This window comes from Eleutherodactylus coqui, chromosome 8 (assembly GCF_035609145.1).
Source record: "Eleutherodactylus coqui strain aEleCoq1 chromosome 8, aEleCoq1.hap1, whole genome shotgun sequence".
NCBI classification, from domain to species: domain Eukaryota; kingdom Metazoa; phylum Chordata; class Amphibia; order Anura; family Eleutherodactylidae; genus Eleutherodactylus; species Eleutherodactylus coqui.
Genome location: NC_089844.1, coordinates 6,936,797 through 6,948,941, shown reverse-complemented (window position 1 = coordinate 6,948,941; position 12,145 = coordinate 6,936,797).

Here is a 12,145-nt window from a genome sequence, read left to right as displayed (position 1 = left end):
TCCCAGTGGCGGACTGCCACTCCACCCAGCGATTGCACGAACCTTGACATGCGCAGATTAATTACCTTCCTTACTCGTTCGATGGCGTCCGTATCCCTGGCACCTCTCCAAAATCTCCGAGCCACTATATCCGACCAGACCAAGGTGCAATCATTAAAACAGTCCCGGAAACGAAGCAAGTCCTGCTTCATGAGTACCAACAAGTCATTCATCTTAGTGCTGCCTAAGTCGTTCCCCCCGGCATGAACGACCAGTATAACTTTCCGGGGGGTCCACTTGCTTATCCTTAGCACCAATTGTAACAGACGGGGCCATTGCAGCCCCCGCACTCCAACCCAATTTACCAGTGCTCCGCTCAGACCCAAGTTCCTTCCCATGGGTCGTGTTGCCGCTCTCTTCTCTGCCCAATATATGAACGAGTGTCCCAGGATCCACACATGCCATGGTTCGTGCGCTGCAATAAAGAAATGATATAGAAAAAACAAAACCCTAAAGTATCCCAACATTATATAACTGAAATGCTATTGACCAAAAAACCGGATCTGGCCGCCATCTCAATCTACAACACCTTCAATCACCCGATCTGGCCTGACATACGACTTATAGGCCTGTGATTTCCATCTTCCCAATCTTTTCAAACCGTCCTCTGACATGCCGTGCGCTTCCGCAGTCGTAGCAGCCCCGATCCTGAAGGAATGGGTTCCAAATTCCGTCGGATTCAGTCCCAACTCCTTCAACGCCGAACGCAAAACCGCCGAAAACTGAAAACGGGTAAGCGGTGCCCCCGATGCATGGGCCAAAAATGTGCCGACAGCCGGGCGCTTAGTGATAAAAAGCCTCAATATGCCCACCGGGCACCATCTGTCCTGCGAACTGTTAATGGTCAGCCAGTCGCCTCTACCATACAAGTCCGTTTTTGACTTTCTGACACAAACTTTGACAGCTGACTCCGTGGCAATCACATCCTTTTGTCCCAAACCACCGGGTTTCGCTTTGCTTGCTGGGACCAGCTCACCGATGCGCAGCGCCGCGAAAAAAGCGAGCGAAAAAGCTGATCTAAACAACAATACTTCGAATGCATCCGAGCACACTCTATCCAAAGCCGACAGTAGCTTTACTAGCAATTTTTGCGTAATGGGTCGCCGTATGTCCGCGATTAACTTCTCCTTTCTCCAACCCCGAATAATCTGTTGGAACACAAAATCTTTCGTCACATCCGCCACCCCGTGTAATTTTAAGAGGAAGGCAACCCCTGCCAGATGTTTCTTAGCCACACACACGGACGACCCATTATCCCGCACTCTCGCCAGCAAGTCTAACGTTGCCGCCCTCGCTCTAACACCCCCTACCACCGTTCCTCCCACCAATCTCAACCACGTTGCCCAAACCGCATTATAACTTTTCCACGTCGACACAGCCACCGATGACTCCACCAGCCTCAGCAGCTCTCCTCGGCCAGGTTCCACAAGGAAGGCGGGCACCGTACCCCCTCGGCATCCGCCCCTGGGTGCCGCTCCCTGAACCGGTCCATCTGTGAACGAGAGAGTGCGTCAGCCGCTCCGTTGTCACAATCTGGGACGTGCTTCGCACGCAAATAAATATTACTTTGCAAACACCGTAATACCACGTGTCTCAACAACGCCAACACCGGCGGGGACGCCGAAGTTTGCTTATTTATGGTTTGCACCACCGCCGCATTGTCGGACCAGAAACAGATCTTCCGGTCCCGTAACTCTGGTTCCCATACTTCGATAGCCACCACCACCGGAAAGAATTCCAGCAACGTAATATTCTTCGTCCACTTTCTCTCTCTCCATAGCCTAGGCCAGGGTTCCCTGCACCAATGGTTATTATAAATCACGCCGAAACCGCCCGATCCCGCCGCATCGGCGAACAAACTGATCGCCGGGCCTTCCACATCCTCCTTGGGGCATACCACCTGCCCGTTGAAAGAATGGAGGAAGACCCTCCATATGTGCAGGTCTGCTTTCATTCCTGCTGTCACCCGTATGAAATGATGCGGCTCGCGAACACCCACCGTCGCCAAAGATAATCTCCTGGAAAAAACCCGCCCCATAGGAATAACCTTGCAAGCGAAGTTCAATAAGCCCAAGAGACTCTGCATCTGGCGCAGTGTCGCTTTTTTGCATTGGGCCACGTCCCCCACCACTTGGCGCAGCTTCGCCACTTTTTCTACCGGTAGCCGGAAAACCATATTTACCGAATCAATCTCGATGCCTAAAAAGGTCAGGCACGTGACCGGGCCCGTCGTCTTTTCCGCCGACAGCGGGACCCCCGCTAAACGCATCAGCCTTTGAAAATTCGACAATAAAAACCCGCAATCCCCTGATGTCTCTGAACCGACGAACAAAAAATCGTCCAGGTAATGTATCACCGATGCGATGCCCGTTTCATAACGTACCATCCATTCCAAAAATGAACTAAACAATTCGAAAAGGTAACATGAAATGGAGCATCCCATCGGCAAACACATGTCCACGAAAAACCTGTCCTCGATCCTACAACCTAGCAAATGAAAGCAGTCCGGGTGGACCGGCAGCAGCCGGAACGCCGATTCTATGTCGGTTTTTGCTAACTGGGCAAATCTGCCCGCCGACCTCACTAAGCGTACCGCGCAGTCGAACGAAGTGTAAGCCACGACTGCCTCTGCCTTCGAAATGCCGTCATTTACCGATCCACCGCTTGGGAACGATAAATGATGGATGAGCCGAAACTTGCCGGATTCCTTTTTAGGCACAAGACCCAACGGGGACACCCGCAAGTTTTCGAATGGAGGGACATCAAAGGGCCCGGCCATACGGCCCAGCTCCACCTCCTTCATCACCTTCTCCGTCACTAACTCAATGTCGTCTCTTGCCGACTTTAAGTTAGGGCATAGCGTCGTAATTTGCTGATCATAGAAAGGTATTCTGAAGCCCTCCAAAAATCCAGCTCTAAGGATTCTTGCTTCCTGTTTCCTGTGGTATCTGTCTAACCACGGATCCAGGAATCGGCTTCTCACCGGCGTTCGCAGGGCCGCCGGCGCCACCCACCGCGGGCGTTGCTCTTTGCTTGCGGAAACAGCGCACTGCCGCGTGCTGGCCCCCGCAAACCGAGCACTCGTGTCTAAACTTGCAGGTGGCGTAAAACCTGCAGTGGCCCTCATTGTATAACCAACAAGAGCCGTTTGGTCTAGAGGAGGCCGCGGGCTGCTGGGATGTGCCCCCCGCGGCTGCCCCTGGAAAGGACGCCTTAGCCGGACGCTGCGCTAAAATCAGTTGTATCCACACATCAGTGGCCTTAGAGGCCCAACTGATGTGACTCTTTCCCGAAATACGACGCCTGAAGTCCTCGTCATAGCGCCACCAGGCCGCACCCCCGTGCAGCCGATAAGCGCTATAGATGGTGTTTAAGTACACCATCATCTCCGGACCTTTTGCAGGCTGATGCTGGCACGTAACGTGTACCATTACCATATATGCCTGCAACCAGTTACCAAAGGTCTTCGCTATTTTAGGCTTCTTGTCAGATCCACGCTCTGAACTCCGCTCCTTATCGACCATTACGTGGTCCGCCGAAAGCAAGGACCATATATCTATGTAAACACCACTCTTAATCTTTTCCAGCACATCATCCGTCAAACTGACCCCTAGTGGGGCGACACCACAATACATTGAATCACCAAATTGCAAACCCGCTGACGGGTCAACATCCGAACCCGCTGCTGAGCTAACACCGGTACTACCCACAGGCGGGCCTGAACCCCCTGGAGCACAGGACACTAAAAGCCCTTCTTTAGGTTCCATCCTGCTCAGCAGCGACCGCAACAAACCAACCACATCACTTCTCTCCGCAACCGCTGCGGGATCCATAACACATTTCAATACATCATAAATTTCGGACTCACCAGCTGGACCAACCTCCGGCGTTGCCAAGGGTGCTGTCCCTGCTGTACCGCTCCCGCGGCTCCTGACCGATCCGTGTCTGGGCTGCTGATCTGTCGGATACAGCGCCCTTCCTCTGCTGTTGGACTGCGACATGCCAGGCTGTTCCCGCCTTGAGCGACTCTGAACGTGGTCCCGCCACCGTTGACGTTCCCGGTCCTCGCGATAGAGGGATAACTGCAGGTCCGACTGCCGAGGCTGCTCCACAAATCGCTGCGGTTCCTCTAGCCCGCTGCTGGTACTCGAATCGCGGGCCCTATCACTGCCGACGTGTGCCAATCCTGGCTGCTGCGCTCGCTCCCGCTCTAACCGCTCCTGCCTCTCCTGCCTGGCTCGCGCCTTCTGCCTCTGCCTTGCCCCCTGGCCCTGCCTCTTGGAGCTCCTACGCGGAGGCTGGGGTTGTGGATAGGTGTAATCAGTGTATTCGGCTGGCGGGGCAGTGTATCGGGGGTTAACATAACACCGCTGGTAGGAAACCGTTGGCTCGTAAGAGTCATGGTATGGCAGATGGCCCGACTGCTGCTGCCTCGCTACGGCCATATTCTGTGGAGGGGTTAATACGTGTCGGGGTGGCTGTTGCTGAGTGCGACTAATAGGCCTGCTGGCGGGAATGTACTGTCGCCTCCTTGCCCCTTTTTCCACAACTACGTGGCCTTCTTCCTCTGAACTGGCTAGTTCCCCTATGGGCTCCCCTAAGCTGCTCCCCCCCTCCCTGCTGCTGCTATACTCACTGCTGAAACTCTCTGGACTATGTGTAGGGGGGTTGTATGTAGGCCTGCTGGCTGCCTTTTCCTTTCCCTTCCCACTGCCCCTGCCCTCTCTACTGTTGCCTGTGCCTAAGCTGCTGCGCACCTCCCGCGCTACCCTCCCCCCCCCCACGTGCTGTGCCGCCATCTTGCGAGGACGAGCGGCCTAGCCGCGTGCTTCCCTGCCGCTCTTCGCTCCGCCTGAGCTCACCTGCCGCTGTAGTCCTGCGCCCGGATGCGCGCTCGTGCCTACGTCCGGAGCCTGTCCCAGCTGTAGCAACAAGTCCTCCGCCTTCAGTGTCCCCGAGGACTGCCGACCGTAGGGCCTGTGCTGCCGGTCTCCCTGTCGCGCGCCGAGGTACCGGCGCCCCTCCTCCGCTAGGGCTTCCGGACCCTCTCGGGCAATCGCCGACACGGCTGTCCCTTCGTCCTCCTCTCTTCCTCGCTGGGCTCGGGCTGAGCCTTGCCGGCGGCTGCTTCCTTCGCCGCGGCCGACCTCGCGGAGCCTCTCCCTGGATGCCGCCGTCTTCTCCTGATGCCTGGCGAAGCTCCTCCTGCCCGGTGGTCGTTGCCTGGACCGTGGGTGTCCGGCATGTTGCCAGCAGCTCCTCGAGCCACAGGGTCCCGTCCTTCTTCACCACTTCCTTGATCATTCCCTGTAAGTCCTCCATAATTTGTAATCCACAGGTGTCTTTTCCTCTGGGCTGGCGCTGACGCGATCCTCTTCCTCCGCTGCACGCTTCTTCCCCCGATAGTCCCGCACTCTCTTCGCCTCCCCGGCCTCTTCTTCCACCCGATAATCCCGCTCTTTTCTCTTTCGCCGGCCGACTTCTTCCACCCGATAATCCTGGTCTTCCTCCTCTTTTTTCCGGCCGCCTCTTCACTCCGCTCCCCCGTTCCTTTCGCAATTTCTCAAGCTTTCTCCTGTTATCTTCTAACGCTCCTTCTCGCACGCTGGCTACCACTCCTACTGATTTTTTCCCGCTCCCCGCTCCCGTCTCTTCCTGCCTATAGCTCCTCCCCTTCCCCTCTAACTGCTCGCTATTCAAACTGTCTATCTCCTTCCCGCCCCCAGTCCCATGCCGCCTCATTAAACATTTTGCGGCATACAATTCAGAGCACACATTTAAAGGAGTCACGGGAGGGTTCGCATGGGCTAGCAGTTGGGCTTGAAGGTTGTCTTAGTGAGTCAGGTAGGGGGTAATAGTTAGGAGCAGTGGAGGGTGGGCCAGGATTGGGAGAGATATCCCCAGCTGCTAGTAGCAGCAAGATAGCGAGGGTGAGCAGATGGTTAGGAGATTTATGAGGGTGACTGTTATTTTTGTTAGTGGCAGTAGGGGGTTTGAGGCGGAGTAAGAAAGTAAAAAGTGCATGCGAGATGTGCATAGGCGAGGACAGGAGAGAGGGGCTGATGTGAATAGAGTGCCCCAGAGGTGGGCATTTGAAAGAGGTTCTGAAACTGAGAGCAAGGATGAGAACAGAGGTGACAGCATTAGTGATAGCTTTGAAGTGCAAGGCATTTAGGCAGAGTTTGTTGCCTACCTGTCTCCTACCCTGTTGAACTGCCATGGTCAAACTGCATCACACTTGATTCCAGCCACACTTTATACAGCTCATATTCGCATGGCATATATGCTTACACTGATTTTATAATGAAAGTTAAGATACAACTAGGAAACAAATGGGAGTGGCTAATCAAGTTCCAATTGACTAGCCAGCTGAGTTTAGCTTTGCAAACCTACTGACCAAAAGTTGGGGGGGGGGATTTATTGCTCTCCTTAGATAAGGCAAGCATCTCAACAAGGATGGGTGAAAGATGCCATTTGGGGGAGGTGGATGGCAGAAATGACTAAAAGTAAGCCAGTAAAACATACCAATGCAGACAGATGAAATGCAAAATACACAATGCACAGCACAGTCAGCACGGATGATTAAGGCAGAGGGTAAAGGAAAGTAAAGGAAGTAAACAAGTAAAGGAAACACAGCACACTGTTAAACAGCCTCCCGCTCCTCGGGCCAATCGCCGTCCGTGGGGCTGCAGCTGTGGTGGGGAATATCCCCTGATGCTGGCCATGCAGCGTAGCTGCCCTCTACGGAGAGCCTCCTGTCCCCTGCAAAGACCTCCTCTCCCAGCTCCCACCGACACTTACAGGTGCAACCACCTCACATGACAACAAGTAAACACAGCACACCGTTACACGGCCTCCGGCTCCTCAGGCCAGTCCCCGGCCATGGGGCTACCAGGTTTGTACTCTGTTATCCTTTGTCATGCTTGGCCTTCAGATTGGGAGTGAAGGCTACAAGCACAAGGGTAGCAAAGGAGAGCATGACACCAGGGGCCAGCCGGAGACGTGAGACAGAAGCCATGAAGTGGGGGTGGAGTTGTGACATTACGAGTATGATTAACATAACACTACCCTTAATGGTGCGTTCACATGTTGCTGATTTGCTGCAAATTTGAATTCAAATTGAAGGGGTGAAATTGGTAGGAGATTTGCACAAAAATCTGCCACAAAATCTGCAGCAAAATGGCGGTGTGTGAACGCACCATTATATAGCTATAATGGAACATCTTTATAACCTACAAATGTAAACCTCAACATTACACAAGGAAACCAAGAAACTCCGGGTGACACTGATACACTGAGTTATGCAGAGTGCAGAGCTTGAGGGGCGGAGCATGACACAGGCCCCACCCCTGAAGACTCTCCACCCGACAGAAGTCAATGTATCAGATCGATCCTTTCTTTAATGTTTCCACAATCATTCCTTTTATTAACCCCATCACTCCCTTTTGGTGATTGTTTTCTGGCCCTGATGATGTTGTAAATGATCATGTGAGATCCTAAACGCTTCCACATTTACTGGCGGTTCTGAGTTCCAGGCCTCTGATGACTGCGATAATATCCTCCTGCTATTCCAAATCCACAAATACATTGTGTAAACTTTGTTTTACAAGTTGAAATCTATTTCTAATTGTCCCAGAGGAAAGCGCAGATTACAGAGAGCGAAGTCCAGAGAAACTGCGCAATTATTTCTAAATTCCCATGAAGAAGTAGCCAAGAAACCTTCATCTTCCCAGATATTCTGGTGAAAAATTCATTATTTCCAGGATCTCTAATTAGAAAAAAAAAAGACATCTGAGCCTCAAAGCCGCGGGATCCAGGCGCATGTGGCCCCGATGCAGCACTCACAATGGCCCCTGACACCCCACCCAAACCCGGACGTTACCTCAATGACTTCAGTGGAAAGAAAATGCATCCTGGGAAAAACAAAGTAGTGACTTAAAGGGAACCGGTCAGCGGGCATAAGCTGTTACGGGGCTCGTAGGGAAGGTTCTCAGGGGCCCAAGAAAGTAGTTTTCATACTTACCTGCCTCCCAGAATCTATGCGGTCAGACCCAAAGTTATCCCGTGGCATCAGACTGAAAGCTGCGAGCGGTGCCCGCTGCCACCAGCGAGGGTGCGGGTGCTCAGCCTGGAGCGTCGGATGTCACGGCCTGCGCATGGAGAGCAAAGTTTGTGTGGGGACCTTAAGGGGTGACAGCGCGGGCAATGGGAGGATGGGTAAGTATAAGATATGCCTCCTTGGAAGCAGCCTATGAGTGCCATAACTTAGTTCATGGTCACAGCCACTGAACTGCTTGATCTCATGTCAGCAGGATTTTGTAGTTCCCCCTCTACTGCCCCTAAAAGTGATGGTGCGCACTTTAAATCCCTCCTTCCTCCCCCCAATCAGAAGCAGATCTTCACAGCAGGCGCCGCTCTGCTCTGTGCACTCTTGATACGTCCCTCGTCTCCTTTGTAAGGGGGTCTTCTGTTACATAAACTATGTTCATATGCTGAAAGACCGTTACTGTACTACCAATAGAGTCTGTAGAGTTCTGAGGGGTCGAGGGGGAGCTGACTGCAAACCGGGCGGGCTGCCAGGCGGCAAAGATGATGCATGGGTTGTTATGGGGGGGCAGGCGAGTCATCGGGGGTGAGGGGGCCATACAGGCACTGAAGTTAGCATGTGGTCTGCCGCCATTGGTGACACATCACTGCCTTACATGACTTTTCAGATTTTCCCTCCAAGGCTGTCGAACTTTACAGTCTGCATTTGATTCAGTGTAAAACCCAATGGGCGGAGCCACAGGGAGATGAAATGGAGGAGAAAGCAGGGAGGATTTTTTTCTGTGCAGCCTGGGGATTCTGATTCCAGCTCCGCAGCTTCTAAAAATGCTGTTGTAATTTAATTAATTTCCCAAAGTTGGCTGCAAGAGTCTGTATAAAGAATTGGCTGCCTCCCGCTGCAGGGCGGGGATGTGCTCCAGCAGACAACACCTAGAGCATCCGGCCGGACCCACTAATTACCTGGTTATACTAGGTAATATACAGCATGTTATACTACATCTCCCCTGTAGTGGCCGCTGCAGGCTAAAGCCAGATTGCAGTGATCAGCTGATCGCTGGACCACCTTAAATTCTGTCTCTTTGCAAGTCAAACATATGTTTTCTTTTATAGCAACAGCACAAAATTGTAATGGTATCCGGCAGCGGCGCGCCCGTGTTATGGTCTACAGGCGGAGACCGCTGTCTGCGCACACTTAGTAAACGTGTCTCCCGATAAAGATGAGATTGCATTCAGCGACATCTTCAATATTCTTCAGTTTGTTCTTTATTCTCAGCTTATCCATAAATCCTCTTAAAAGACGACCATTGAGCGCACAGCCTGCGGGGGCGCCACGCAGAACATCCCGGACAGCTCCTCCCGCGGTTCAGGTGCGCGCGCGTCTGAGCCTCTCCAGGAAATAGCAGCTTTATTTTTAGCCTCTTGTGTCGTATTTCTTCCATCTTGAAAGCTTATTTTAGAGATGCAGAAATTTGTGATGAAAGTAGCGGGCCGCCGCCAACGGGTCAAGAGGAGGCTCTCCTACGGGTATTCATCCAACATGGCAGCTGGTGCCCGCAACGTCATTATTGGTAGGGTTGTCACCCAGCTGGTGATTTATTTTGTTCCATCCATATTAATTATTAATAATTAGCTGGTGTGAGCGCCTCCTGCTGGGCGGTATCCATCATCATTGGGCGCTATCACTCACCGTGAGCTGCTCGGCCGATGCTGCTGCCGTGCTCAGGGACCCCCGCGCCTCCTTCAGTGCCTGCATACGAGTATAAGGGTCTCTGAAATAACTGGTAGACTCATATATTGTGATAAGCCACGCCTCTGACCACACCCCCTCTTACCATAGCTGGTATTTTTGGGTGACTGACAAGTGTGGCGCCACTATCTTACGACTATTCTGGCCGTCACCCCACTCCTCATATAACTAAGGAAACTTTTAAAGGGGTTGTCCCATGGAAAGCAGATATAGCCACTCCACCGGATGAGGGACAACTATCCTATCAGTGGAGATCCAATTGCTGGGACCCCACCGAACATGATGGGGGTCAGAGCGGTCCCTGAAGTGAAGGAACGGTGGTTTTGCATCCACATTACTGTTTCATTGGTTTCCCTGCCAGTGTGTAAAGTGCTGCAGTCTCAATCAAAATGGCATGAAGACCCGTAGAAACCGTGCAGAGCAGAAACATGGAAACTGGCGCAACTTTAACAGTACGAATCCAAACGCCATGAGGTGTATTTACACGGGCAACATTGGAAAATGCACAAAACTCGTATGGAAATAAAAGCCGTGTTTTCAGTGGGTTTATTCACGTGAGTGTTTTTCGCTCGCAGCGTCACTCAGAGAATGAAATGTTCTATTTTTGTGCGATTCTGTTGAAGACTCGGCGATTCTTCACTGCGAGAGTAAATAAAGATGCCCGCCTCTGTTTTTACTATTGCAATACCAAGCTATTTTCAGGCACACTTTTCATGCAGGTTTAGATCACACGTATGGCAATGCCATGTGTTTTTCTTGTGTAGTGACCCAGAGGGTCCTACAGGGTAGTGCAGCGTTCGAGTGGGGAAGAGACCACGGGTAAACAAGATGGATGTCAGGGGTGGATCTGCAATCTCTCCCAGCAATGGTGGCAAAGGGCCTGGCTCTGTCACACACAGAGGCAAAAGGGTCTACTACAGTTAGCAATTATCAACGGTGGTTTGTCACGTGACGCCAGTACCTCTTCCTTTAGGGACTCAAAGGGTTAATGGAGAAATAATTGACACAAGTCCTGGTAGCTTTGATTTGCAAACTGGGGGTACTCAGTTTACTTCAGCTTTTAGTAAAATGTTCAGAAGACAATATATACAGTTCATCAATGTGTAGAGGTATTGCTTTGCATTTCAACAACGTTGCTCCAAGTTCCAGTTTAGTACAACAACAAGTTAAACTTTAACGCTCTCTCTCTTTTTGTATTGAAAGGTTACTCAGTAAGAATCCCCACAGTCCTAGTTATCTGGGGGTTGACTTCTACCAAATGATTGTGCAGGTGAGGAAGTTAGATGAAGGATGGGCCTCTTTCACTTTCCCTGATTCTACTTTTAACAGGGACTTGTGTATCTTACTGTTGTGCAGATGGCTCCCAATCTCTCTCCTCCACACTGCGCTTGAATTGGGAAGCTTGTAGATGCTTGCTTCTTCCTCCGCACAACATTTATCTTCTCCACACTGAGGAGCACCTCCTCTCATGTCCTACTCCGATGACAACCTCCTCACTACTCCATCTAACTCCTCCTTTACTTCTTGTCTTCTGTCCCGCACTTTCTCTCCAAACTCCTCCCAACATCCTGCCTCGCCCCGCTCACTTTCCTGCTCTTGGCTCTGACCCTTTCCTTTCTACCAATCAGGGACAGAATGACAAGCAGCCAATCAGCAGCCAGCTGTTGCCAAATAGATAGTTTAAGCTTGTGAAGAAAAGGGGAAGACAGGGTCTTGATGATGTACGGGTCCTTCTATGTCTCCTAGGAGCACATAGCTAGGTGTTACAGGACTGACAATTCAGTAGTCAAAAGGTTGCAGCAGCGGGTGAGGGGTCGCAGCAGCGGGTGAGGGGTCGCAGCAGCGGGTGAGGGGTCGCAGCAGCGGGTGAGGGGTCGCAGCAGCAGGCGAGGGGTCGCAGCAGCGGGTCAGCGGTTGCAGCAGCGGGTCAGTGGTTGCAGCAGCGGTTGCGGCAGCGGGTCAGCGGTTGCGGCAGCGTGGCAGCGGTTGCAGCAGCGGTTGAAGCAGCGGGTCAGCGGTTGCGGCAGCGGGTCAGCGGTTGCGGCAGCGGGTCAGCGGTTGCGGCAGCGGGTCAGCGGTTGCAGCAGCGGTTGAAGCAGCGGGCGAGCGGTTATAGCAGGGTGTGAGCGGTTGCAGCAGCGGGTCAGCAGTTGCAGCAGCGGTTGCAGCAGCGGGTCAGCGGTTGCAGCAGGGTGTGAGAGGTTGCAGCAGCGGGTCAGCGGTTGCAGCAACGGGTCAGCGGTTGCAGCAGCAGGTCAGCGGTTGAGCGGTTGCAGCAGCGCATGAGCGGAGTGTGAACAAGTCTATCTTCAC